The 26,313-nt window shown below is 42.2% G+C and overlaps 1 long non-coding RNA gene across 2 annotated transcripts; it reads right to left on the reverse strand.

Moving 5' to 3' along the window:
- Positions 1-1,961: 1,961 nt before the first annotated feature.
- On the reverse strand, positions 1,962-25,848 carry LOC101671406. 2 transcript variants are annotated; one of them, XR_001179359.2, is made up of 5 exons: positions 25,738-25,848; positions 22,153-22,189; positions 21,737-21,864; positions 14,674-14,794; positions 1,962-2,127 (listed from the first exon to the last, which is right to left on the reverse strand). It is a non-coding gene; the product is annotated as an uncharacterized LOC101671406 (long non-coding RNA). The 2 variants fall into 2 exon arrangements; XR_001179358.2 differs by lacking the exon at positions 22,153-22,189.
- Between the last annotated feature and the right edge of the window lie 465 nt (positions 25,849-26,313).

A 26,313-nucleotide genomic window follows, 5' to 3' on the forward strand; every position in this document is an offset into this window, starting at 1 on the left:
TCTCTGCTTCTCCCTCTGCTTCTCTCCCTGTGTGTGCTTTCTCTCTCAAATGAATAAATAAAATCTTTAAAATATTGTGGGGTTAATAGAACATCATCCATTGCTGGCAGGAATGCAAAAAATGACAATCACTTTGGAAAACTTATTGGCAGTTTCTTGTAAATTAAACTCATATTTACAATATAATCCAGCATTTTTACTCTTGGGTATTTACACAAGTGTTGACATATGTCCACGCAAAAACCTGCACGTGAATGTTTACAAAGCAGCTTTATTCGTAAGTGCTCCAAACTGGAAACAACCGAATGTCTATCCATGGATGAATAGTGAACAAATTGAAGCATATTTATCCTATGGAAACCACTCAAGAAAAGAGAATGGGCTCCTGATCCACAAAACAGCATGGATGCATCCCAAATGTCTTACATTAACTGACAGAAGCCAAGTTCGAAAACAACATTATGTAATTCCTTTAATATAACACATGGAGAAAGCAATGCTACAGGGACATAATAGGGTCCAGGAGAGGATTAACTAGAAATTCTGTAGTGAAATCTTCCATGTCTTGACTATGACGGCAGTTGAAAGAGCTTGGACAGCTTGTCATGACTGTCCAAATTCATAGAATTGGATACCTAAATAAAGTCAATTTTTACTGTATGTAAATTATAGTTCAGTTGACCTCACTGTAAAGATATATTTTTTAAAGATTTTATTTACTTATTTGACAGAGATCACAGTTAGGCAGAGAGGCAGGCAGAGAGAGAGGAGGAAGCAGGCTCCCCATTGAGCAGAGAGCCCAATGCGGGGCTCCATCCCGGGACCCTGGGATCATGACCTGAGCTGAAGGCAGAGGCTTTAACCCACTGAGCCCCCCAGGCGCCCCTCACTGTAAAAATATTTCAATATTTCAAATAGTTGGCCGCTTAATTTGCCATGTTGCTATCAAAACCCAATATGTAAGTAGATCTTAGTTTTCTCGGGGCCATCCCAGTTAATGCTTGTTTACCTGGTGACCCGGTTGCTTTAACATTTGTCCCAGGTAAGAGAAACATGCTTTGAATGATACCCTAGATAGTTATGGTATGGTTAGGTGGTATTCTCATAGTACTTCACATGAACTTTTGGGAGACCAGGCCATTAAGCAGAGTGGTCTGGGATATTAGATCAGCACACTATCTTTTTTCCGAGGAGAAGTATAAGTTAGAGCACATTCTCACTGCCCCTTCAGGCTTAGTCTGACTGATAAAATATATGGCACAGATTATGGAGTCCAGGGGATTTAGGATTAAATAAGTAAGTGGCTATGGTGTTTAATTGAAATGACCTCACATGTAAAATAGACATTATAATAGCTGACTTGCAGAGGTGTTTGACAAAAGCGACTTAGCGAATTGTTGGTACAAAGTCAGTGTTCATTAGTTGCTATGATCGCTATTGTCACCTGTTGTCATTGTTGTTATCATCGTCATTCCCTGTGAGTAAGGAGAGTTTTCCATTTACAATGCCCCCCTCCCCCACACAGCAAGGGCAGGTAGATCACGCCATGGAGGTGGACACCATTTCCGTTCACTTAAGTCTTTGTGCTTTGGCATCTGTGGCCTCTTTCCTTGCTCTTGAAGTGGACTTACCGAAAACTTGTTTCTTACTCACAATTGGGTCCCTCCCTGAAGAATGACTTGTTGTACCTTCAAGTACCTCCCCTGTCCATGGCTGCCCACTTGCTAGGTGCTTGTTGCCTGGCGTTTCTAAGACAGCGTGAAATCTATTTAAGTAATTTTAGGAATGCAGCACACCCAAGGTGTGAGACAGCAAGAAGCATGCTTTACCCGTGCCCTTGCTTTGTTACTAAGTGTGGTCAGATCGATGGTTAGCTATTTGAGTTAGTGAGTCAGGATATCTGAAGAAAGTGTAAAATTCAAGTATGATTCATTTGAGCCCACGGAGAAAGAGATTCTTGCTTAATGTTTTATTGAGAACCCACAATGTGAGCCGCCGTGAACCTCAGGCAATTAAGGAGTCAGATGGTATTTTCTTTGGACCAACAAACGGGTGCTGTGTTATGGTATAGACCGGGCATAAAAAGAAACAAGATCCAGAACGTGCTTTGAAGCATTTATACTGGAGCTGGGAAGACAAAATGAAAAGACAAATCAAGGAAATAATAATACAGAATAGAATTTAATGCTGCTTGCCATGGAAAGCCCTAAAGTACTAGTAATAATAATAATGATAATGACACAAAGATGTGAGTTAAAGGAGGGATGAATATAAATGAGAAGTGATCAGGGCAGGTACTGAAAAGCTCCCTCCATAGGACGTTAGTGTCTCTTTACATGTGACTTAAGAGTTTAATTTCTAGGGACACTTGGGTAGCTCAGTCCTTAAGTGTCTGCCTTCAGCTCAGAACCTGCCTGTGTCAGGTTCCCTGCTCAGTGGGGAGTCTGCTTCTCCCTCTGCCCTTTACCCCCGTTTGTGATCTCTCTCTTTCTCTCTCTCAAACTCTCTCTCTCTCTCAAATAAATAATCTTTAAAAATTAATTTCTATCATCAGCAAAGGAGATTTCAGAAAATCCAGTCTTATACCCAAGTTGAGTGAGAAGCAGTCAGGGCAGCTGGGATTGAAAACTGAATTCAGTTCATTGTTAACAAATGTAAGATTGATCAGGGTAGGAGATAGCTGGGATTGGGAAATCAAATAGTCTCCAAATGTTCAAAAGACCTATTTGTGAACTTTAAATAGCAAGCTGCTATGGAAACTTGTGCATGTGTGTGTTTTAATAAATTATGGGACTTCTACTTTGCCATGAGGGAGATGGGAAGCAGAGGTTAAGAAGCTTCAAAGGGCAAGTAAGCCCTTTTCTTTGATGGTTTGTTCATCGATGGATAAACAAAATGTGGTGTATACACACAATGGAATATTCTTCAGCCTTAAGGAAGGAAATTCTTATACATGCTATAAAATGGATGAAACTTGGAGATGTATGCTAAGTGAAATGAACCAGACACAGAAGGACAAATACACATGGTCCCATTTATATGAGGTACCCAGAACAGTCACATTCATAGAGACTGAAGGAAGGTTTATTTATTTACTTAAGGGGCCAGGGTGGGGGGTGGCAGAGGGAGAAGGAGATCGAGTCCCAAGCAGACTCTGACACAGAGCCCCAAACGGTCTTGAGCTCCATCTCAAGACCCTGAGATTACGACCTGAGCTGAAACCAAGAGTCCGACGCTTAACTGACTCTGCCACCCAGGCGCCCAAGAGTTTCTGTTTGAGATGAGAAAGTTTGACATGAGAATGTTCTGGAGATGAATGGTGATAATGGTTTCAGTATGACTGTACTTAATGCCACTGAACTGAACCGTTAGACACAGTTAAAATGATACATTTTGTGTTAATGTATCTTATTACAATTTAAAAACCCCAGACATTTCCTTAAAAAATTACATGTGTATGCAGCTAGCCTTTCCTTGAAAATATCCCCTTTCCTTATACAGAGCGATTGAGAATAAAAAGTGCCTCTTCTACTTCAGTGAAACATTCCTGCATGAATCCTAGCTAATTAGATTACAGTGTCAAGCCAGGCAATGGTTACTGTGATGGGGACAAACGGATCTTGGGAATTTTAGCCTCGCAAACCCAAGCCTAGAAGTGATAAGGTATAAAGTGAATACCTTCGCTGATACTTATGAGTTCACCTGAGCATTGAGGGTATTCCAGGTGTATGGAAAACAATGGGTAATGGCATGCAGGCAGGACTACGTATGTGATGGTGGGGGGAGTGGTGAATGGAGCGAAGGGATTAGGTGAGGGGTAGTAGAGAAACCATCCTGATTGGAGGGAAGATTATATGAAAGCAAGTAGTGAGACAGAATGATGGGTTGTATGAGGTCAGACTTTGGAGGGAGTTCAGATTTGGTGTATAAGTAATAGGCATCCATGGCAGATTCTTATTCTGGTTTCGTGTGCATTGTGTATGTCAAAATATAAATCCTTTCCAGTGGTGAGACTGTATTCTTGAGAAAAGATGGAAAAACATGTCCTTGAGCCTTCAGAATTCTTCATCCCTCTTCTCAGGGCTCTGCTATGTGCAAAGATTCTTTAAAATGCAAAGCTTTGTGCATGAAAAAAATGAAGCCATTGCAAAGAAGGCAAATTATATTTGCACAGTGCACATGACTACACTCCAGTGATCTCGGTAAATGACAAAACTGATAACTGAATTCTTGAAATCCATTCTTGTGACAAACTGTGCCTTCGTTAGTTTTCTGATCTGCTTTCCCTGAAGCCTGAGGTGAGGGTCACAATGTGTTGACTTGTGGCATAAATATAAATGTTACCTTCACTTTTTTCTTCTGACATCATCTACTAGCTGGAGAACATGGAGAGCTTTTGTTTGATTTGGAGAAGGCAGTGTATTTACCAATGGCTGAAGGGTGATTAAGAAATAATGTAACTTCAAAGAGTGTGTGGAGAGAGGCCTAGGTAAAGATTGCCTGGATCTCTTCTAGATATTATGGGAAGTTGACCTGGGTTAAATTTGAACAAGTCCTGTTGCCTAGGTCATTGAAAGTTAAGATTAAGCTTAACTTATTGTAAAAACATTAAGTTGTAAAAGCATTGTCTACAATGGTAGTCCCTCGGACTGTTTAAGAGGCTATGTTGTCAGGATATTGTAATAAAATTGCAAAATCCCAGTATATGACAGCTAACAAAAGTAGAGAGAGCCATTCCAGTGTAATCAACAAATGCTACTAACCAGGGGAAAGACAGTGTTAAAACAACTGTGTCTACATGGATAGGTCATATATTGGAGACAAGTGCTATCAGTTTTCAGGGGTAACTAAGAACCAGGCTGAGTCAGAATCATTCTTTTTGCCTAATGAAAAGCAAACATGAATTATACTAGTGCAGAAAAGGGCCAAACTGGAGCTTCCATTTCCAGCAAAGCTGCGCAAAAAATTTAAAGGGTAGAAAGTACTCAGCATGGGTCATTTGTCACCAAGCCCGCATTCTGTTTAGCACAACTAAAGGTGCTTTGCCAAAAAGTAAAGACCAAAAGGGAAAATACTCACTTTAATTTTCAGGCTATTGTGTTGGCTAGAGACCTACCCTCTCTAGTACCTACTCACATGGGGCTACTGAGCTCTGAAATGGGGCTAGCCTGCATTGAGACATGCTGTACATATAAAATACATACGGGATTCTCTATTTTTTAATACAAAAAAAAATGTAGAGAATTTTACTGATGATTTTTGATATGATTTAATTGAAGTAGTATTTTGACTATATTTGGTTAAATCTAAATAAATTATAAAAGTTAATTTCACCTGTCCCTGTTTACTTTTTTTTGTTTATTTACTTTTTAATACATCTGCCAGGAAATTCGCATTACATAAGTGGCTTCCATTATATTTCTATTGGATAGCACTGGTGTCGATGGTACCACATTGAGTTTAAGCACTAATATTTTTTATTGATGCACTTCATTTTGTTAGCATAGACATAATAAGTTGAAACTCAATTAAGAAAGAGGAGTCAGGTTGTTTCTCTCTCTCTCTCTCTCTCAAATAAACAAATAAAATCTTTTAAAAAAAAGGTTGCCTGGATGGCTCAGTCAGTTAAGCGTCTGCCTTTGGCTCAGGTCATGACCCAGGGTCTTGGGATCAAGTCTCACATAGGACTCCCTGCTCAGCTGGGAGCCTGCTGCTCCCTCTCCCTCTGCCCATTCCCCACCTCTCTCTCTCTCTCATAAATAAATGAAAATCTTTTTTTTTATTAAAGATTTTTTTTTTTAAATTTATTCTTCAGAGAGAGAGGGAGAGAGAGCGAGCACAGGCAGACAGAATGGCAGGCAGAGGGAGAAGCTGGCTCCCTGCTGAGCAAGGAGCCCGATGTGGGACTCGATCCCAGGACGCTGGGATCATGACCTGAGCCGAAGGCAGCTGCTTAACCAACTGAGCCACCCAGGCATCCCAATAAATGAAAATCTTTAAAAAAAGAGAAATCAGGCTTTAACCCCTAAATTACTATCTTTCAAAAAATGAACTGTTTTATCTTACAGAGGCTTTAAAAAATACCCAATGTGGTTACGCTTCATACAGTTTCTTTCTCATTTATTTGTTTAATGATTTTTTTTTCATTGTGCTGTCATAATGATAACTTTCTATTCTTTGGAAGAATTAGATCAGATGATTAAATCCCCTTCTGAGTATTTAGAAGGGGGCAGCCAAAGAAAGCTGATTTGAATACAGGGAATAAACAGTAATTAAACCGTAAATGTTGATTTTCTTTTGAAGTCCACTGGCGTGTTTGGTGTGAATAAAGAGCACATTGTCAGTTATTTCTACTGCCACAGTTAATGCACGTGAGAGTCGTTGAAAGGCTACGTTAAATTGGGGAGTTTCCCAGGGCTGCTGAACTGAAACTTCTCTTGTTTATATTAAAGCCTGGATAATTTTTTTTTTCCCTCAAACAGTACACATTGATTTTAGATAAAATCAGAGCAGCTTTCCCCCACTCCTTCAAACTCATTTACTTCACTATAATCTGGAGATGAGCTTTTGAAACCTGGAAATGTGGTGTCTCACTGAAAACCAAAAAGGGCTTCTTTCCACCGTGCAATTTTTGGGAAAGTTTAATTCGTAGTTCTCAAACTTGGCTCTTTCCTAGACTCACCTAGGGAGCTTTTCAAACTCCCAGGATCCAGGCTCCTGGCCAGATCAATTAGATTCTCTGGGGTAGGATTGAAGGATCAGTGATTGTTAACACTCTCCACGTGACTTGAATGTGTAGCTGAGGCTAGGAACCACCGCCGCAGGAAGGCTAAGGCACAACTGTGTCCCCTAGGTTGTTCAGAAACACTCAAGGAGAATGGTTTGGGGGTATGCGAATCAGAGATGTGCCTCAATGCCTTTTCCCCCTCCAGTTGAAAATTAAGAGCAGCTGCACATTGCTCGTTCTGAAAGATATAGCAATGGATACTTTTCTCATGCTCTAATGTAAACACCGAAGAGACTTTGATGATCATAACACCTTCATATGTTTAATGATTAATTGGGCTAGCATTATTCAGGAGAGGTGATGCAGGTTATTAATTTCTTAAAACCACACACAGACACACACACACACACAACCACATATATGACATATACATACAGACAAAGTCAAGGTGTTATCTACTGCAAATATGTTTTCATAAGTTATTTGTCACAGCATTAACAGTTTCAACTGGATTCGAAAGAGAACATTTTCAGCAGGGTGAGTACGGCAGAAATTGGGCTGAATTATTTTGGGTTGGATTGAGTACTGTCTTTGCGAATGTAATTGCTATGATGAAAACCAAATTTTCCTCTTGTGAAAATAATTGGTCTTTATGAATCTGATTCTCTTGTATTTAAGGCCTTTCAAAGGAGTTCATGAGGTGAAGGTGTTTTGTAAGCTGTAAAGCACAGCAAAGTGAGTTAATGCATTATCTATATTTAATGACGTTTGGCATTTTCTTTAAAATTGGTATCAAACAAGACGATCTGTTTTGTGGGTAGCTGAGAAAGGTGATTCATTCTGGGGTGGCACTATTGGAAACAGATGGGGTGGGCTTCTTTAGGAATCTCAACATGGATGGAAGGAGGAGTCTAAAAATCCTTGAATCAGTGGCAATTTGTTGTCGGCTGCTTTATTATGAACAGCTTTAAGAGGTTTGTTCATTCATTCATTCAACAAACATTCATCAATGGTCTACTAGGTGTCAGGTACTGTTCTAGGTGCTAGAGACAGAGCAGTGATCCAGGCAGAAAAACAAACAAACAAAAAACACCCGCCTTGCCCTCATTGAGTTTACATTTCAGTTGGTGGAGTAAATTATGTAAATTATATTTTAGAGAAAAATAAAGAGGAAAAAGGGGATAGGAAGAACCAGAGTATGGTTTCAAATGTGACTGGGGCCAGCCTCCCCAAGGTGATGTCTGAGCGAAAGACTGAAGTAGATGAAAGAGCGAGCCACAGAAATCTCAGAGGAAGGGTGTTCCGGGCGCGGGGACAAGTAGTACAAAGGGCTCGAGGTGGGGGTGTCTCTGGGCTCACCAGAGAAAATACAGGAAGTATGAATTTCAGATGAACAACCCTACTTTTTTTTTTTTTTTTAAAGATTTCACCAATTTATTTGACAGAGATCACAATTAGGCAGAGAGGCAGGCAGAGAGAGAGGGAAGCAGGCTCCCCACCAAGCAGAGAGCCCGATGCGGGGCTCGATCCCAGGACCCTGAGATCATGACCTGAGCTGAAGGCAGAGACTGAACCCACTGAGCCACCCAAGCGCCCCAACACCTATGTTTTAAATAGAAGTATGTGCCATAAAATATTTGGGGGACACTTGTACTAAAAAAATCACACTGTCCAGTTTTTTATTTACTAAATCTAGGAACTCTAGGTATACTTAGTATACCTAGTGAACGGAGGCCAGTGGGTGGCCTGGAGTGAGGAAAGGGGACAGTAGAAATAGATAAAGTAAGAGAGGCACTGGGGGTCAGAGTGTGTAGTGCCCTTTCGGTCATGGTAAGAACGTTCGCTTTTACTCCAGCTGCGACTGGACATCACTGGAAGGTCTGAGTAGAGAGGCGCCATGACCTGTGTCAGTTGGCCCACCATGTCACAGGACAGAGGACAAGGGCAGAAAAGCAGGGACCTGTTAGGAGGCTACAGCAACTCTCCTGGTGAGGGATAATGGAGGTGCTGTGAAGTGCTGAGAGTCTGGGTACATTCTGGTGGTGAACTGGTAGTGTTTGCTGATGGACCGGATGCGGGGTGCCAGTGAAAGAGAAGGGACTGAAGAAGATGCCATTGCCATCCAGTGAAAGGGGGACACTTCAGGCGGAGCAGGATTGCTTTGGAGCAGGGTAGGGGAGGATCAAGAGTTCATGTTTGATGTCTTTAATAGGAGATATCCAGGTGGAGGTGTCAAGCTGGCAGTTAGAAGTGTCTTTTCAAATACCAAAATCTGGAATTGTTTCCTTTCACCCAAGTGAAAAGGGAAATGAAAACAAGGGTGAGGAATGGGTAAGAGCCTGCTTAGAATAAGATGAGGTTCATAGCCCTGCTTTGGGAGACTTTACTGGGGTACGTGACTGTCTTAGGGAGCTGAGAAGTATGGGAAGCTGCCAGTGTGTGGTAATCTCTTGAATCTCAGGGGAAGACAGGTCACCAGAGCCCTCAGACAACAGATGGACCAGCTGAGCTGCATATCACATCTCCAGGCTTCCAGCTGCCACAACCTAGCTGACTCAGCTGAGGGGGGCCCCACTACCTCTCAGTCACCCCCTCCATGTTCTATTGCTGTGACCAGGTTAACCCATTCATGTCACTTCCCTGCGGGTAAGAGCAGCTGTGAAAGAAATATGTGGGAGTTATTCTCCACACAGATTACCTCAGAAGGAAAAAAAAAAAAACTCTATGCAGGGGTGAGACAAGCCTTTATTATTATTATGTTGTTCACAACTACAGTCTGTATGTAGCCCACTGCTGTGATGAGTGAGGCTCTTCCCACCTGAAGCTCACACGGCGTGGCCTCTGCCCCATTTCCGGGAGCCCTGTCCTTTCTTCAAAGGTCTTCAGGAGACTCTTGATTCTTCCCTTCAGAGCTTAGGCGGCAACAGATGTTATCATTTCATCTCTCCCACCCACTAAAACTTGGCTCCTCCTCAAGGCACTTTCACATTTTCCCACACTTTCCTTCTTGAATCTTTTCCTGTCAGCTTCTATGTTTGCTCCTCCCCTTCTCTGTAGATGCTGTGAGAACTTGGCAATTGTCTCTTTGGCTCATTTTGTTCCTTATTCTTTCTCTTTCTCCTCCCCCATTTTATTTCTTTTGACTTGTATACTGAGATTTGGTTTACATTTTTGTTTTATCTGACTCTAATCAATAAGACTCAGAATGGAGTTTTTAGTGCTTTTGCTTTTTTCCTTAACCTTCATTATGTTACTTGTGGGTATCTCAGTTTCATTAGGAAATCAATTATACATCCCTAATAATGAAACTTAATTTGGGCAAGTTTTGGTGATTCTCCCCATGCCAAGTCCACGATACGATTGACAGCTGGGATAAAACATGTAACAATTGCCATTAATGTTTTGTTTTGAGATTATCAAACTCTACTTGAAAGTTTCCCACCGGCTTTATTTTGGGAAGAAGTTATTTGATCCAGAGATCTGGATGTAAGCGATCTCCATGGTTCAAGTCATTTGGTTTAAGTTGTTTAATGAATCTGGGTTAACTGGAACTCAGATTCCAGTTCCACATGGAACCCCGGCTCCCTTTGTCTGACCTGCTCTTTTCCGCCAATTAGCTGGGTTTGAATTCAAAAGGCTTTTTCTCTGAGCCAGTTATTGTTGATTATCTTGGTGAATTCTCACTCTGCCACAGTTAAGGGCAAGTTTTCGATCTTCATCCATTGGTGTCTCAAATGGGTTTCCCCTTTCAGGTCCATGGGGAGTGTGAGATGGGTGAAATTCCTTGGAAAGAAATGCCTCCTCCTTCCTTTAGTAAAATCTGCCAGGGTTTTGGTGGTGAGTCTTTATTGTGCGGCCTTATCTTGCACAGGCCGTTGCATCTTTGGCATCTAGTTTTCAAACTGGTTGACTGGAAAAATGCAGTGTGAATGTCGGTTTTTTTAAGTTGTCATATAGTGAGTTCTCATTCTGTGCTGGTCTTTTACATAGAAGATGCATTCTGTTCTCACAACCCATTTTATAGATGGAGACGGCTACTCAGGTTAAAAAACTTGCCCAAGTTAGAGATAGTAAGTGTGGGAAATCAGGGCTTGCACCAGATCTGTCTGATTCTAAAACATGTGTTGCTAAGGACAAAAATTCCTGATATGATATGGGGTTTAAACCAAATAAGCCGACGAGAATCAAGACGATTCCTTTCCCTTCTCCCAAAGATTTTAGTTTTCCCTGGAAGATTTCCAACAACTGCGATACTCATTTAAAAGCTAAACATTGAGTTGTCTTTGGAATGTCCTTTCTCCATTCCTGTAGCCAGAACCCTGATTAGTCAAAGGAAATCCTGAGTCTCTAATCTGCTAATTTCTAAAAAATGTTGTTTTGAATATAGTGGGTTCTGGGATCAGAAACCAACTGTTCTATACTGTATGTCATCAATAGATGAAACCAGCTCCCAAGTGCCAAGCTGTGGGGAACACGTATTCATTAAAGACAGACTGTTTAATTCTTCCATGATTGCTACCCAACGACTGCTCTAATCCCAATGCATATGACAGAAGCTCTGTACATTGTTGATAGGTTAGTTCAGGTTAAAAATGGAGGTAGAAGCTGAGAGAGTGATTTGTATTATCTTTACTGTTGTTCCCAGCAGAAGGTCAGAAGATGAATTCCAAATGAGAGGCTGAACTCAATTGGTCTCTTTCAACGTGTGCTTGATGAGGTGTTTCTGATGGGGCTTTTATTGGTCAAGCTTGAAAGATCCTCTTTTCAGAAAGGTCAAATTTCCCATTATCCAGGAAGAGGGAAGTCAGGCTGCTACCACTTCTGATGCTAGGTTTCTTCCTTTCTCATTTCTTACACATAAGAAAGAAATATAGAAAATGTGCAGATGACAGGTAGGATGTCCGCGTGGAAATAAGACTTTATTATGTTTCCTCTCTACTGCCTATTATGATTACATACCTGAGTGTAAGGAAAAGGTGACCCAAGGCAGTGTGGCAACAAATACAGTTCACTTGTTTCTTCTCCTGCCCCCAGCCTTAGAGGACCCATACAGCGTGATAGTGAAGAGCTTAGATTGTAAAGTGGAAGAGCCCTAGGCTTAAGTCTTGGTTCCTTTACCAGCTGGCTTCATTTTGGGCAAGTGACACAATTTCTCTAACTTATAGTCCCCACTTATAAGGTAGTGATAGAAATAGTACCTCTATGCTATGGTTGCTATGAAGATTAACAGGATTAATGTCTATAAAACCGTTAGCAGAGTGCCTAGCTTACAGTCAGTATTGAATAGATGGCAGCTGTTTTAAAAAAAAAATTATTACTGTAGTTACAGAAAATATACTAGCTCATTAGCTGAAAATACTGCTAGGATGGAAGTTCATAAAGGAAGTGGGAAGAGGATCGCAGGACTCCCTGATACCAATTGTATGTAAATCATTTAGCAGCCCTCAAAGGCTCATAGATCATACTGCGCCTCTGTGCTGTGAGAGAAGACTGAATCACTTCCATTTTCATCAGTAAATGCTCAGGGCAACAATAGGGTGCGGACCAAGGAATCCTGCCTGCCTACCTGGAAATGACTAAACTCCTTTCTCTAATTTAATGAAGTGGGCTAATGTTGGTGAGGATAAGAGGAGAGAATACAAAAGTGGCCAGAGAGGGAAGTGAGGGTGGAAGGGAAAGGAAAGGGTCTAAGGTTTGCCCCAACCTGCATTCTTGAGCTCAGACCTGAACACCATTTGTGTCCTAATGTCCTCTACAGTTTGAATTCCCAGGCACAGATCAGAGCTCTGAGTTAAGCTGTGTGGCATGTGAGCACCTAATTCCCACTCTCCTAACCAGCAAGGGCAAGGTTTCTTAGCCAAATTCACTCCAAGGGCAAAGGCCTGGGTAATTTCTTGGAGGAATGGTATATTATTTTATAATAAGGTATCTAAGACCCCAAACTATTTGTAGACCCATATAAGGCAATAAATTGCATTAAAAAGCTCACCTTGGAGAGAGGGAAATGCCTTTGACAGCGGCAGCTCACCAGGTGGTCACCAATATCCTGGCTATTGATTGGTGAGGAGAGAGGCTGTCGCAGAAGCACTTGTGCTCATAACCCTAAGCAAGGAGAGCTTTTCCTTCTCCTCCTGGGTGTTGGCTTTCTACTCTGTACACGTTTTTGGATGAACTATATTTGGCTTTTGGATTAGCATTCTGAAGGCGTGCTGAGTTTGTTTAAAACTACAATCACAACCTGAATGTCGGACTGTGGCTGTGGATAATTCTTCGGATTGCGTTAGGGCTCCTCCACCACTTATTGTAAACTCTACCTTTCTGGAGCAGACATTTAGCTCGCATCTGCTTCAGTGTAAATGAGTCTGTCAAATTCATCACAATTGGGGTGCCTGGGTGGCTCAGTGGGTTAAGCCTCTGCCTTCGGCTCAGGTCATGATCTCAGGATCCTGGGATCGAATCCCGCATCGGGCTTTCTGCTCAGCAGGGAGCCTGCTTCCCCCACTCTCTCTGCCTGCCTCTCTGCCTATAAATAAATAAAATCTTAAAAAAAAAATTCATTACAACTTTCCTACTTGTATGAGTTTGGTCTACTTCCTTGAAGCAAGCCAAGCAAATTCTCTAAATACCAAACATAGGATGGGGATTCCAAGGGGGCACTGGGTCATTGTTCCCCTCTATGGTGCTTTTCCACCCCCATCCCAGCTAATGGTGGAAGATGTTCAGATAACTGCTTAAGACAACATGCCAGTGGATACTGCCAGATCGTCTGTGATGGTAGTTCAACTTCTAAGTTTTCTCAGAAAATCAATTCTTACTCTGTATTCTCAGCCCCTCAGCTGCATTCTCCTGACCTGATTATCTTGCTTTCTTCTGCCAATGGATTTGCATCATTTTTTGTATGCCTTGTTTGACTGCCCTGTCTCCAGCCTGTTGAGACTGTCTGTGGGTGGTTTCCCTGTAGCGAGATGACAAGGGCAAAGGTCAGACGCTTCCATGATTCATTTCCTCTTTGCTGCATGCAGTGGATGGTTTTCTGGGTGAGTCACTCAGATGCCAAACACAGGAAGGATTTTCTTCACATGCAGGCCCCCAGGCCCCGCTATGCCCTGAATCGGAGCAGCTGAGTTCTTAGTAACTCCTTAAAAATTTTTTTAATGTTTTTTTTTTTTTTCTGATGATTTCATAAGCCCATTTGTATCCCCTGTCTTTGTGTCCGATGACTCTGACTTGTGAATACTGCCTACCCCTTGGAGAACTTTCTGGTATCTTATGGAGCCTCACTGAATTCTAACTCTAGAATAATTGGACTTTAAAAAACCTATCCCAAACATACTCTAGTACTAAAACTGTCTGTGGTAAGTCATCTATTCTGGAGTGTTAATGGCAGTCTACTTATGACTCCTCAAAAATCCACCCTCCTCTTTCTCTTCCAGAAAACCGCCTACGGGAGGAAAATGGATGTCAGCTGAGGAAGATGTTGAAATTACCTAGGGCTAAGCTCTGCAGTAAACTAGTTTTTTCCCCCTTTAATGATGGGAGGGGTATTATTTTCCTTCTTTTTTTAACCTTTTAAAAATTATGAAACAGAATATGCAAACAGAAAACATAAACGTATAGTATAATGAATAATTATAAAATGAACACCCCTCAATCAAGAAATGGACCATGGCAAGCCCAGAAGCCCCTCCTTTGTTTACCTTCTAGACCACACCCCGCCCCCTTATAGGTAACAGCTATTGTGACTTTTGTGGCAATCATTTCCTTGCTTTTCTTACCGCCTATGTTTTGCAAGGTCACTATTTTCTAAGGTTGTATCTCTTCTATCTTCTGCTGGTGGCACTCTATAATTCATCTGTATTAAATAATGACCATGGGATGACACTGGGCTACAGCTGTGTACATGTCCTGTTCTCTCCCTCACTCCCAAATTCCGCAGAACTGCTCACCTGTGTTTACTGTGTCGTGAACGATCAATATTCCTACTATGACGCATGCTTACAGTAAAGACAGTGAAAAGGTGAAACAGCATGAAATTTTCAGTGGTCTCTCTTCTGTGTTCTGGGTTTCCTGAGTTGCAAGTAAAATTAAACAATTTTGTAATTGGAGTGGGAGCATTCCTCTTCTCCCCATACTCCACCCCCCTATAACTTTCCTGAGAAATAGCCTGGCAAGGTCTAAAATCTACAGAACTTGGGCATGAAAAGGACCCATTTACTGGCCCTGAATTCTCCCCCGCGTTGCCTACTCCTTTGAGAACATGCGTGCCATTTAGAATATTTCATCACACTCTTCATTGCAATTCCACATAAGGATTCTTTGACCTTCTTTGGTCTGTCATAGTTTCTGCTGAACTAGGAAAAAAAGAGAAGTGGGAATGGGACTTAAAACCTAATTCTTAACCATTTTTACTTCTTGTTTTCCTTTTCTTCCTTGATCTGCTCAGACAGGTTTGTGGACAAGGGAAGGAAAATCAACATTTGTTGCACCCCTAATTTTGAATCCATTATCTTATTAAATGTTAATAACACTATGGGATAATAATGATGATGATTACTGTTTAACCTATTGACCCCCTTCACTTAGGGGTACCAGGCATCAAGTCACAGAGGTGGCCAGACGTGTGATGTCAGAAAACACAATAGGGACCAGGAGCCTGTGGTCAGCACCGTAAGCACAGTGGGGGAGAAGCCAGTTGGAAGACGGTGAAGACTACGTGGTGTCCGATCGCCCCAGACACATCCCCTGCGCTGTAGTGCGACTCGCTGTGTGATGCTGCTTGCTGCCCGTTCAGCCTGGACCTGATCCAAGAGGTGGTTCAGCAGCACCACCAGGACTTCACATGTTGCCTGTAAGGCAGTTCCCCAGTGTGGCTCCTGTAGCTGGAGTTTCTCCATGAGAGGAGAGTAGGTTAAATGCTTGTGTGAAACAGTTTGGTCAGTCAGGGAGCAGGTGTTAGGAAAACAAACAAGGCGGGATTTAATTTTGGAGTATGTCTGGAGGTGGTATTAATGGAGCATGTTGAAGTTATTTTCAGAGGTGCTTATGAATTGTTCAAATCCATGTCCTTAACTTTGGGAGGGAGTAACATCTGAGTCACACTAAATGTGGAACCTGAACAAGGCCCAGAGCCTGTGACAGATGCCATTGACCGTGGGCCAATGGTTTCCATTCATTCCACGAGGTTTGTTGTCTGGTGTTAAAGGGTATTTTTTCCGAAGAGGAAGCTGGAGAGAGAACAGTGGTAGCAGCTCCCCCCTCTACATGACTCTGGAACCTTTTAACCCACGTGAGATGAGGAACAATTTTTCACCTTCACCCTGGCCTGGTTCTATTCTGTAACTCCTTTTGGGTGATTATATTGTTGCTATCCTTTAATGAAATGCTTTTCCTTCTTTTGTAATGCATATGTTGAATGATTTGTTCATTCTTGATTCATTCATTTAATCAGCAAATATTTTGAGAAGCCTGGGTGGCTCAGTTGGTTAAGGTCTGCCTTCTGCTCAGGTAATGCTTCCAGGGTCCTGGGATCAAATCCCTCATCGGGCTCCTTGCTCAGTGGGGAGCCTGCTTCTCCCTCTGCCTGCTTCTCCCCTGCTTGTGTGCACTCTCTCTCTGGTATATCAATCAATCAATCTTTTAAAAAAAATCAACATTTTTTTGAGCTCACACTAAGTCACCTGCACTGTCACAGACCCTGGTGATATACAAATGAACGATACACCCAAACAACACAATTTATTTCACTTAAAAAAAGTTTTCATTTTTTTTCAATAAAATTTAAAAACACCATTATGTAATTACAAGATAAAAGTTGCTTATCTTTGTAATCCGAAGGAATGACACAAAAAAATCCTAAACAAAACAAAAAAAACTCTACAATTCCACATGTAACACTCAAATGCAGGGAAATCATGAGAGTTTTACTAGGAGATGGAAACACTAGCCTAACAAGAAAATAGCCAGATATGTCATTTTCCTTACTTTTTCTCATTTCTGTTTCTATTCTGGCGAAAAATTCGTAGATTATGCTTTTGTGAAAGTCCCTTCTTCAAGTCATTGTAGGAGCATTATTCATTTGTTCCCTGACTTAGTGGGAGTTACCAAATTTTTCCATATATCTAAGACAGGTTAGTGTCACACAATGTTAGAGTCGGACAGACCTCCAATGTATATCCACGAGGAACAGTATTCCAGATGGGGACGTGATTTGCCCAATATTGGTGGCCGGTTAGTAGCAGCTGTCCTGTGCCTCCCGCTCCCCAATGGAATTCCTGCCTGATTTGTCTTCCTGACATCTGTTCCACAACTGACAACACTTCACTGTGCCACTGGCTCCTGTTTGTATCTGACACACATATTCATGTGCCGATCATACTGACATTATGGTGAATATATATTGAGTCTACTGGATGCTAAATAATAAGCTGATAAATAATGTCATGCTTTATATGCATGACATTATTAATCTTTACAAAGACCTTTTAAAAAAGAAAGATTTATTTATTTGAGAGAGAGGGAGAGAGGAGACACAAATGGAGGTGGGGCCAGAGGGAGAGGGAGAGAAATCCCCAAGCAGACTCCCTTCCAAGCGCAGAACTGAGTGTGGGGCCCAATCCAGGACCCTGAGATCACAACCTAAGTGAAATCAAGAATTGGACATTCAACCAACTGAGCCACCCAGGCACCGCTCTTTACAACAACCTTTGAAGAACAGCATGATTATTATTATTATCTTCATCTTACAGATGAGGAAAAAGAGTTAGAATGGCCAAGCTAATGGTTCCCTTACCAACGTTAAAAAAAATTTAGGTTATCTTGAAAAACAAAATAAATAATGATAGCATTAGATTAAAGTCAGAGGAAAATATCCATGGATCCATAATAATATTGATAAATAATTGAATAAATGAATTGAGGAAAAGGAACAATTCTTCCTTACAGAGGATTCCAATTAGCAGAAGGGATGAGGGAAAAGGAAAATCCCCATTAGAAAGCTATAGTAATAATTGTGGCAGGTATTGGTGCATGGAAGTTGGAGAACAGTATTTGCAGTTTCAAAGTACCTCCCTCAAGATATTTACTAATTTAAAAAGGAAAACTAGGGGTGTCTTGGTGTCTCAGTCAGTTAAGTGTTGGACTCTAGATCTTGGCTTAGGTCTTGATCTCACTTTGAACTGCATAAAAAGAGGTAAATCAAAGTGTAAATGCAAGGCCCGTTTTAATGTGTCTATCTTCTTTTATATTTGCCACAGCTCATCTTTCCAATTGCTTCAGGGTCTGGCAAGTAGAAGGTCCCAGCAGGCTGGAATTTCCCACATTTGGGGAACTGGTTGCCAAAGAGGTGTGATAGGGAGATTGTCAAAAGGGTTCAGAGCCCACATCCTCTTCCTCTTCGCGACTTTTTGCATCAGGCAGCATAGTGGCCCCCAGAAATGTAAAGGTGAATGTGGTGCAGTCCCCGCCTTTAAGTAACTGCTGGCGTAGTTTGGATGCAGACCCACGCACGATTCGAACTGGGGATTAAACAAATCTGGGCAAAAGGGAAAGGAGCATTGCTATTGGAACAAAAAATGAATGTCACCATTTTCACACGTGGGGACCTTTTGACATAATTTACCAAGGTGTGATGGCTCTATCCTTAGAAATTGGAATTGAACTTCTCCTTTGGACAGTGGACCTCCTCCCCTCCAAGAATGGGGCTGTGGTCTGGAAATTTAGAGAGATTTTTGCTCTGCATAATCAAGTTATGGGAATTGGGGACAGTTACTCAGTGGTTCAAAGACAACTGTAAACAAGCAGGAATGTGGAAGTGGGGTGCAGCCTGTGCCCCAGATTTCCCCAGATAAATCAGAGGAAGGAGGAGCTTGGAAGGGTTAGGGTGGGCGCGTGCTTTGTTGAGTATGGAGTGGAGAAGTGCGATAATAACAATACACTGCAGTGGGGTCTGGTGCTGGTTGTAATGGGACCACAGAGGAGAGGCTCTGGCTCTTTGATGGGGCGAGGACAAGGGGCTAGAGGAATGAAAACCTCACAGGGTATACTATATGTGAAATTAAAATATGAGTAAGAGTTCATCAAATGTCTGAGGTTAAAAGAGCTTTCTAGAAAGAGGGCTCATACAACATTAGTGAGTAACAGTCCCACCTCCTGAGAACTTTTGAAAATTTTTTGAGTGAGATATGGTGTCAGTATAGGGCTTCTGCCAAAATACAGATATGTTTCCTGGGAGGGCATTATGATTATGTAACAGTGAGTGAGTTTTGTTAAAGGAAAAGAAAAAACTACGGCACTCAGCTCTGGCAGGTCAGGTTCTATCCCTACTTCTAACCCTATTAGGGGGTGAAATGGGGGTCCTGGGCATCCAGGGAGACACAGAAGAGTTGCGCTTGTCTAAGTGCGTGCACGCATGTGTGTTGTGGGACACAGGTTCCAAACATTTCCTTGTGAACCATGCTGGCTTTGACAAAATGGCTGTTCCCTCATTTAGATGGGATATGACTAACCCTTCAAACCATTACTCTGTTTGAAATGAACAGCATGCAGAATAAAAGATGTGATGGTAATAATGAAATGGCTAGTGGTTTTTGAGAATTCATTGCGTACTTTATATGTAGTTTCTTATTTCAAACTTCCTGCCATCTGGTAAAGTAGATACTATCATAGCATCTTCACTTTGCAGAGGAAGGGACAGAGAAGGGGTGAACTAACATGGCCATGGTCAAAGAGCCATTAGGGGGCAGATCCTAAGTCCCAGAGCAGCCTCTTAACCACTAGCTGTGCTGCACTGCTGCTGCTGAAAGATTCAAGCCAAGATTTGAGCATCAGCTTAGCGATCACATGTGCACCAAATGCCTTCTGTGAGTTTCCCTTCATGGCATTTTGGGTGAGACAATACTGTGCTGGACTGTCCTGTGCAGGAGCCATTACAAGTCCTGTACCCCAACCGCCAGGTACTCCCCATTACTGTGACCACTCAACATATCTACGCATGTCCATTCCCCCATGCCCTACTGCTAAGAATGATAGTAGGCACACAAGGCAGGATCTGAGCAAATTAAACCTGAAAATCCGACCATGGGCAAGAGCTTGGGATAACTTGGTGACTCTGGGCAAGCTCTTCAAGTTCCCCAAGCCCCAGTTTTCCTCCAGGATAATAAGATTGGTTCTGCAGATCCCACAGGACTGTGGTGAGGAACCTCTAATATCAAGAGTGCTTCAAAATAATTAAAGTAGAATGTTGTGCAAGGTAAAAAGACAAATAAGGAGGAGGTGTTGCCCACTCACAGCCTGGCAAGTTGAGTGGAGTGCTAACCAACCCTTTTAACCAATGGAGTGATACGGAGCTTTGCTCTACTCAGTGTGGTCCCTGGGTATGAATCTCATCCCTGGGTTGTTAAAAATGTAGAATCTCAGCCCTCATCCCAACCCCACTGAATCAGAATTTATCTCGTAACAGGATCCCCAGGTAGTTTGGACGCACATGAACGTTTGAAGAGCTCTGGCTGTAGAGCACACAGGAGGGAATGAGAAAGTCTGTGCACTGCAGTGATCAGGGATGTCTTCCAGAGAAGGGAATGCCAGGCTTTGAAACAACAAGTGGGCTTCCAACAGGCACGGAGAATAGAGAGTAAATAAAAGCCTGCTACGTAGGAGCATAGAATTTCTCTCCGTGTAATTATTTCTTCGTTTGAGACATTGCAGCTCCAAAATGAATGACAATTTATGTGTAATCAGGAAACAAGAGGGTCTTTGAGTATCAAGGTTCATATTTGATAATGTCAACTAGTTCAACAAACATTATTGGACATTAATTGTTGATTATCCTTCAACACATATGTGCTCCTTATGTGAAGGAAGAGTGCATGAAACAGGTGTGTTCTTTCCCTAAGTTCTGAACCCATAAAAGCCCAGGTTAGAATCCTGGAAAAACCATATTCCATATGTCTAAATGTGGGAAATTTTTAAGCTTTGCCATTCCTCAGTTTCCAAATATGTAAATGAGATCATGATGGTACCCATTTCGTTGGGTTAAGAGAAGCTTACATGAATAATATGTTTAGAGCACTGGGAATAGTAATAGGAACATAGAACAAGTTTATTGGCACTTTCTGTAATTAGTGGTTAGTGTGGGCAGAGTAATTGGAAATTTCGGAATAGGTTTAACACTTCTAAAGACCTTTTAAGATTCCTGGATGGCCAAATCACCTGTGTTTCTTACTACCTGACTACAGACAACACTGAACAAGAGGGTAGTTAACATTCCCCATGGTACGCAGTTATATGCTTGTCCAAAGACTTCCGTCTTTTGCTATTTCATCCTGGCTCATTCCTTGTTCATTGTGTGAACTTCACTCCCAGACCTCAGGATCCTCATACCGATAATGGTGATAACCATTATACCTGCACATAGGGTTGTTATCGGGATTAAATAAATTACTACAAGTAAAATGCTTAGAACAGTGCCTGATTCGTTTAAGGCAATTGATAAATCCTAGCTATTATCATTATCATCACTCTTCTTTCTGTTACTTTCCTTAATTAAAGAACTCTCTGGGGGCACCTGAGTGGCTCAGTCGGTTGAGCATCCAACTAGTGATTTCAGCTCAGGTTATGAACTCCTGGGTCATGGGATGGAGTCCCAAGTTAGGCTCTGTGCTCAGTGGGGAGTCTGTTTGAAGATTTTCTCTCTCTGCCCCTCCCCACACTTTCCTTTTCTCTTTCTCTCTAACATAAATAAATAAAAATCTTAAAAAAAAAAAAAGATGGGGTGCCTGGGTGGCTCAGTGGGTTAAGCCGCTGCCTTCGGCTCAGGTCATGATCTCAGAGTCCTGGGATCGAGTCCCGCATCGGGCTCTCTGCTCAGCAGAGAGCCTGCTTCCCTCTCTCTCTCTCTGCCTGCCTCTCCATCTACTTGTGATTTCTCTCTGTCAAATAAATAAATAAAATCTTAAAAAAAAAAAAAGAAAAAGAACTCTCAAAAAATTAAGCACAGTATAGGGTATCACTCACCTATTCTCAAGGTTGGTTCTAACATATAGTGTCCTTTATGCTCAAATCCTTGGTTTTGCCACTGCTCTTGTTTGAGAGGAACTTGATTTTTTGGTCATTAGGCCTCACAGAGTATTCTTAGTTCATACCTGCCATGTGAGCAGAAAGGGAAATATGATATACAAGCTTAAAATAGGCTATGGCTAAGAATTTCCTTGCCATCACCACCCCCAATCCCTGTCACACACACTCTCTCTCCAATTTGAGAAAGTGGACATTCATTTTCAAGTCTGTGTCCTTATCATTGGTAATTTCTTTAAAGGGGACAGACAGACTGAGTGCGTCTATAAAGATGCAGAACATGGCAGCTGCTCTAAAGCTGAGCAGCCGCATCTCGTATTTTCTGTCCTGCTAGGTTGGGTAGCTCATCATCTTACCTTTTTCGTTTGCTTTTCATCATTACACAATGTCACTCTGAGGAGAAAATGGAACACCTGTTGTAACTCTTTGAGGATTTTGTTCTGTGTTTTCTTGTAAAACCAAACCAGAAACCCCCACTGGCAAAACCAGCTGTGCCTCATATTTAAACACAAACTATAAAGTGTCGAGGGAAAGAAAAAGTGAGTTAGCCAATGAAAACAGAATGCAGGGGGCCAGAAGTGGTTTTCAAGATTTATGAGCCGAAAGCAAGTCACACTTTAATGAATATTAAGTGAAACCCATTTTATTTGTGGAAGACAGGCTATATTTTCCTATGGACTCTTATATAGAATGCCTCTTTTTTGAAACTTGAGTTGTCTCCTTAAAATGATATGCATGTCAGAATGTTACAATAAATATTCTGAAAACTAGAAAAATAATTGATGGTTTGGTACCATGGAAATTATATATTTCTCCTCTAAAATGTGTCAGATTTTTATCTACTGGTACGTGTGGTGAGTGAAGTGTAAGGACATAAAATAGGGTCTTATATTTCAATTTGTTACCCTTGGTTTGAGGCTCTTGTAATTTTGAAAATGAGGCCCAAATTTGGTATAGGGAGTAAGATGTGGACAGGGTCTGTCTTCAGTGTTTTTCTCCCTTATGTTCCAAATTCTCCTTCAATTCTGGCTGCCACAAGGAACTCTACCCCCACTACCCCCACATCCTCAAATGGCACCAGGAAAAGATGGACTCTTAGTGTGCATATGGCCTTTTAGAAGAGTATTTACATTTAAAATATCTTCACTAAGGGTGGAAGGAAACAGATGCATCTGGGGTATGTAAGGAATTACTACGGTTTTGTGGGGGAGTTTCCCATCCTAGGGGCACCTGTCAAATTATAGTCTCTATGTTCCTAATGATGTGCAGTGCAGAGGCCCTAGAGGAAGAGAGAGTAGTTAGCTTCTCAGTGTTTCTAAAATCATACTAAAATACTGAGTAGGAGCCTCCCTGTCTGGCCTGGCTGGGGATGGGAGAGACAGATACAGAAACAATTTTAGAAGTGAGGCAAAGAAATTAACTGAATTATCTGCTAGAAATGCCTTCCATCAGGTAGGATGGACCCTTGTGCTGGAAAAGGAGGGTGGTCAACTGTGAGTGGCTGATACTTACAGATCTTGACTTTTTCCACTGTACTCAAATCGAGTAGAGCTTGAACGTTTTTCCTTTGAAGAGCTTGAACTCCCTTCTAGGAGTTCTTCCTTTAGCTTACGAAGGGTGATGATTTGGAACCTCAGGCTATCTCTAGGTAAGTCAAATTATGAGTCCTTTCAAGGTTAGTGTATATTCTACAATGCCAGGACACCTCTTTAGACTCTACTTTGGGAGACAGTACACTTAGTGGTTAAGAAACAGGATTTGGTGGGGTGCCCGGGTGGCACAGTGGGTTAAGCGTCTGGTCTGCCTTTGGCTCAGGTCATGATCCCAGGTCCTGAGAGCCCTACATTGGGCTCTCTGCTCAGAGGAGAGCCTGCTTCTCCCTCTCCCTCTGCCTGCTGCTCTGCGTGCTTGTGCTTTCCATCTCTCTGTCAAATAAATAAATAAATAAATCTTAAAAAAAAAAAAAAGAATCAGGACTTGGTGTCAGACTGAAGACAAATCCCTCTAGGGCAGGAATGGCATCCACCTCATTTGTTGATATACTTGGTTCTGCCTGACACAGAGTATATACTCAATAACTATCTGTTGAATGTTGAGGGAATGAATAGATGGATATATGAATGAATAACCTGTTTGCAGTCCCAGAGCTGCAATATTCTAGCTTTACAGCCTTGGGCAGGCTACCCAAACTTGGTATCAATTTTCTCATTTGCAAAACTGGAAAAATAACACTTACTTTATAGTTGGAAGAAATAAAAATCTAATGTATTGATAGCTCTTAGCACAATGCTTTCATAAAGATAAGCTTTCATTATAATGGTAGCAGAAGCAATAATATTAATAGCTTTCATATTCACAGTATGGGGTTGTTCTTCCACAGGGGAGTAAGTAAAATACCAGGTACAGATTCCTATGGCAGTCCCTGAGAGGACGGACAGAGCAGAACTGCACTGCAGTGGAGTCTTGAAGTATTTTAAAAGGTTTAGGTGAGAGACCATACATGCCTTGGCAAAGATGGTAGAAAAGGCTGGGTTGGGTCTTAGAAAAGCTGAAAGGAAGATTGGTTTTTAGGAAGTCATTAATTGTGTCTAGCTTCAAAGTTCAGGCCATTTCTACCACATTGTGCCACATACAACTACCTATATAAAGAAGAGGGGGGCTAGACCCAAGAATGCAGGTGTGTATGTGTGTATGCTTGCGTGAAAGACCTGTTTGGTAATGAAGATAAAGTCATAGGGGGAGTTAGTGGGAATAAGGGAAGGATGTGTGTTAATTAAAATAAATTCCTGGGGCACCTGGATGGCTCATTTGGTTGAATGTGTGACTCTTGGCTTCGGCCAGGTCATGATCTCATGGGTCATGGGATCGAGCCCCACATTGGGCTCTGCGTTCCATGGGGAGTCTGCCTGAGATTCCTTCTACCCCTCCCCTCACTGGTACACAGATGTGCACTCTCTCAAATAAATAAATCAGTCTTTAAAAAAGCCAGTTCATGTTATTTTTCCATTCTGGCTGGGACTGGGCTTACCTGTGATCTTACCTGTCAGAAGCATGGTTGATATGCTAACACACTGGGTTCTCTAATAATTATGTGCACTCATTCTTTCTGGTGAAAATGATGTTTGTTAGCATGTGACCCTATGTTACTTTTACAGCTAGTTTTCAAGGCCTTTGCTATTTTACAAAGCACTTGCTAAAAGGGAATCTATAAATGGCACAAAGAAGAACCAACAGAGAAAGCTGGAGCTATGATGTATCTTACTAGCCTGGGTACACCAGGCTTCGGACTAGGTATTTTTTATACATTATGTCTAATTTTTACAATCCTTCTCTCCATTTTATAGATGGCCAAACTGAGACAGACGTTGAGTAACTTGATGAGTATGTTGTGAAGTCAGGATTCAAACTCAGGTCTATCTGAATTCCCAAGCAATGCTCTTTCCAGTACTCCGTACTGTACTGTGCAAGGATGCAAAGTTAAGCAAGATCCTCACCCTCTGCCTTCTCTTATCTGCAGTTCTCTTTCATTATGTGGGTGGGCTCAATGATAGGAATAGATATGCTGATGAAAAATAATCACTTGCTATTCCAGGGGCAATACCTATGTATGTATGTATGTATTTTATTTATTTATTTTTTTAAAAGTAGTCTCCACACTGGGTGTGAAGCCAATACGGGCTTGAACTCACGACCCCAAGATCAAGACCTGAGCCAAGATCAAGAGTCGAATGTTCAATCCACGGAGCCACCCGGTTGCACCAGACAATGCTTATATCTCAATAAGAACTGTGGACACTGAGTCCTTAATATGTGTCCATCAGTCTGCAAAGAGCGTCACGTTCACGATCTCATCTAATCGTCGTTAGCCCGTGAGCTGAGCACGGTGTCTGCCGTGGGTTGGGATGAGTAGGAGCACCTTCCAGCTCTCTGCGGCGACTCACCGGGGTGGGGTCTGCGACACTGGCTTCCCCACGAGAAGTCGTCCGAAAATTACACGGCACACTCGTGTTAGGGACAGTCACAGCCCTCTCGGCCGGACCACAAACAGCTGATGCAGGGGGGCCCCCCCCCCCCCCCCCCCCCCCGCAAGCAGCGAGCGGGTTGTGAGTGCGGATCTAGCCGTCTTCCCTCATCCGCAGTTTCGCTTTCCACGCTGTCAACCGCAGGCGGGAAGCCGCCATCGTCCTTCTGACGAATCATCTGCAGGTCCGCAGTAGCTTGCGGGACGCCGCGGCGCCTGCGTCATTCACGGAGCTGCGTCTCGCGGGTGTTACGCGTCATTCACCGAGCTGCGCCTCGCGGGTGTTAGCATCTCACATCCTGAGTGGAAGGGTGAGTACAGTACAGTCAGATATTTTGAGAGAGAGAGAGAAAGAGAGAGAGGCCTTATTCACATAACGTTTATTACGGTATAAATACCTCTCAGTGAGCCAACGGGATGGCTCTGACTCAAACCCAGAGATGTCTGCTCTCAGAGGCCAGGTGCCTGACAGGGAGCTCTGTAGCTGGTACTCTCC

This window comes from Mustela putorius, unplaced genomic scaffold (assembly GCF_011764305.1).
Source record: "Mustela putorius furo isolate JIRA1106 unplaced genomic scaffold, ASM1176430v1.1 tig00003911_pilon_pilon_pilon, whole genome shotgun sequence".
Classification (NCBI taxonomy): Eukaryota; Metazoa; Chordata; class Mammalia; order Carnivora; family Mustelidae; genus Mustela; species Mustela putorius.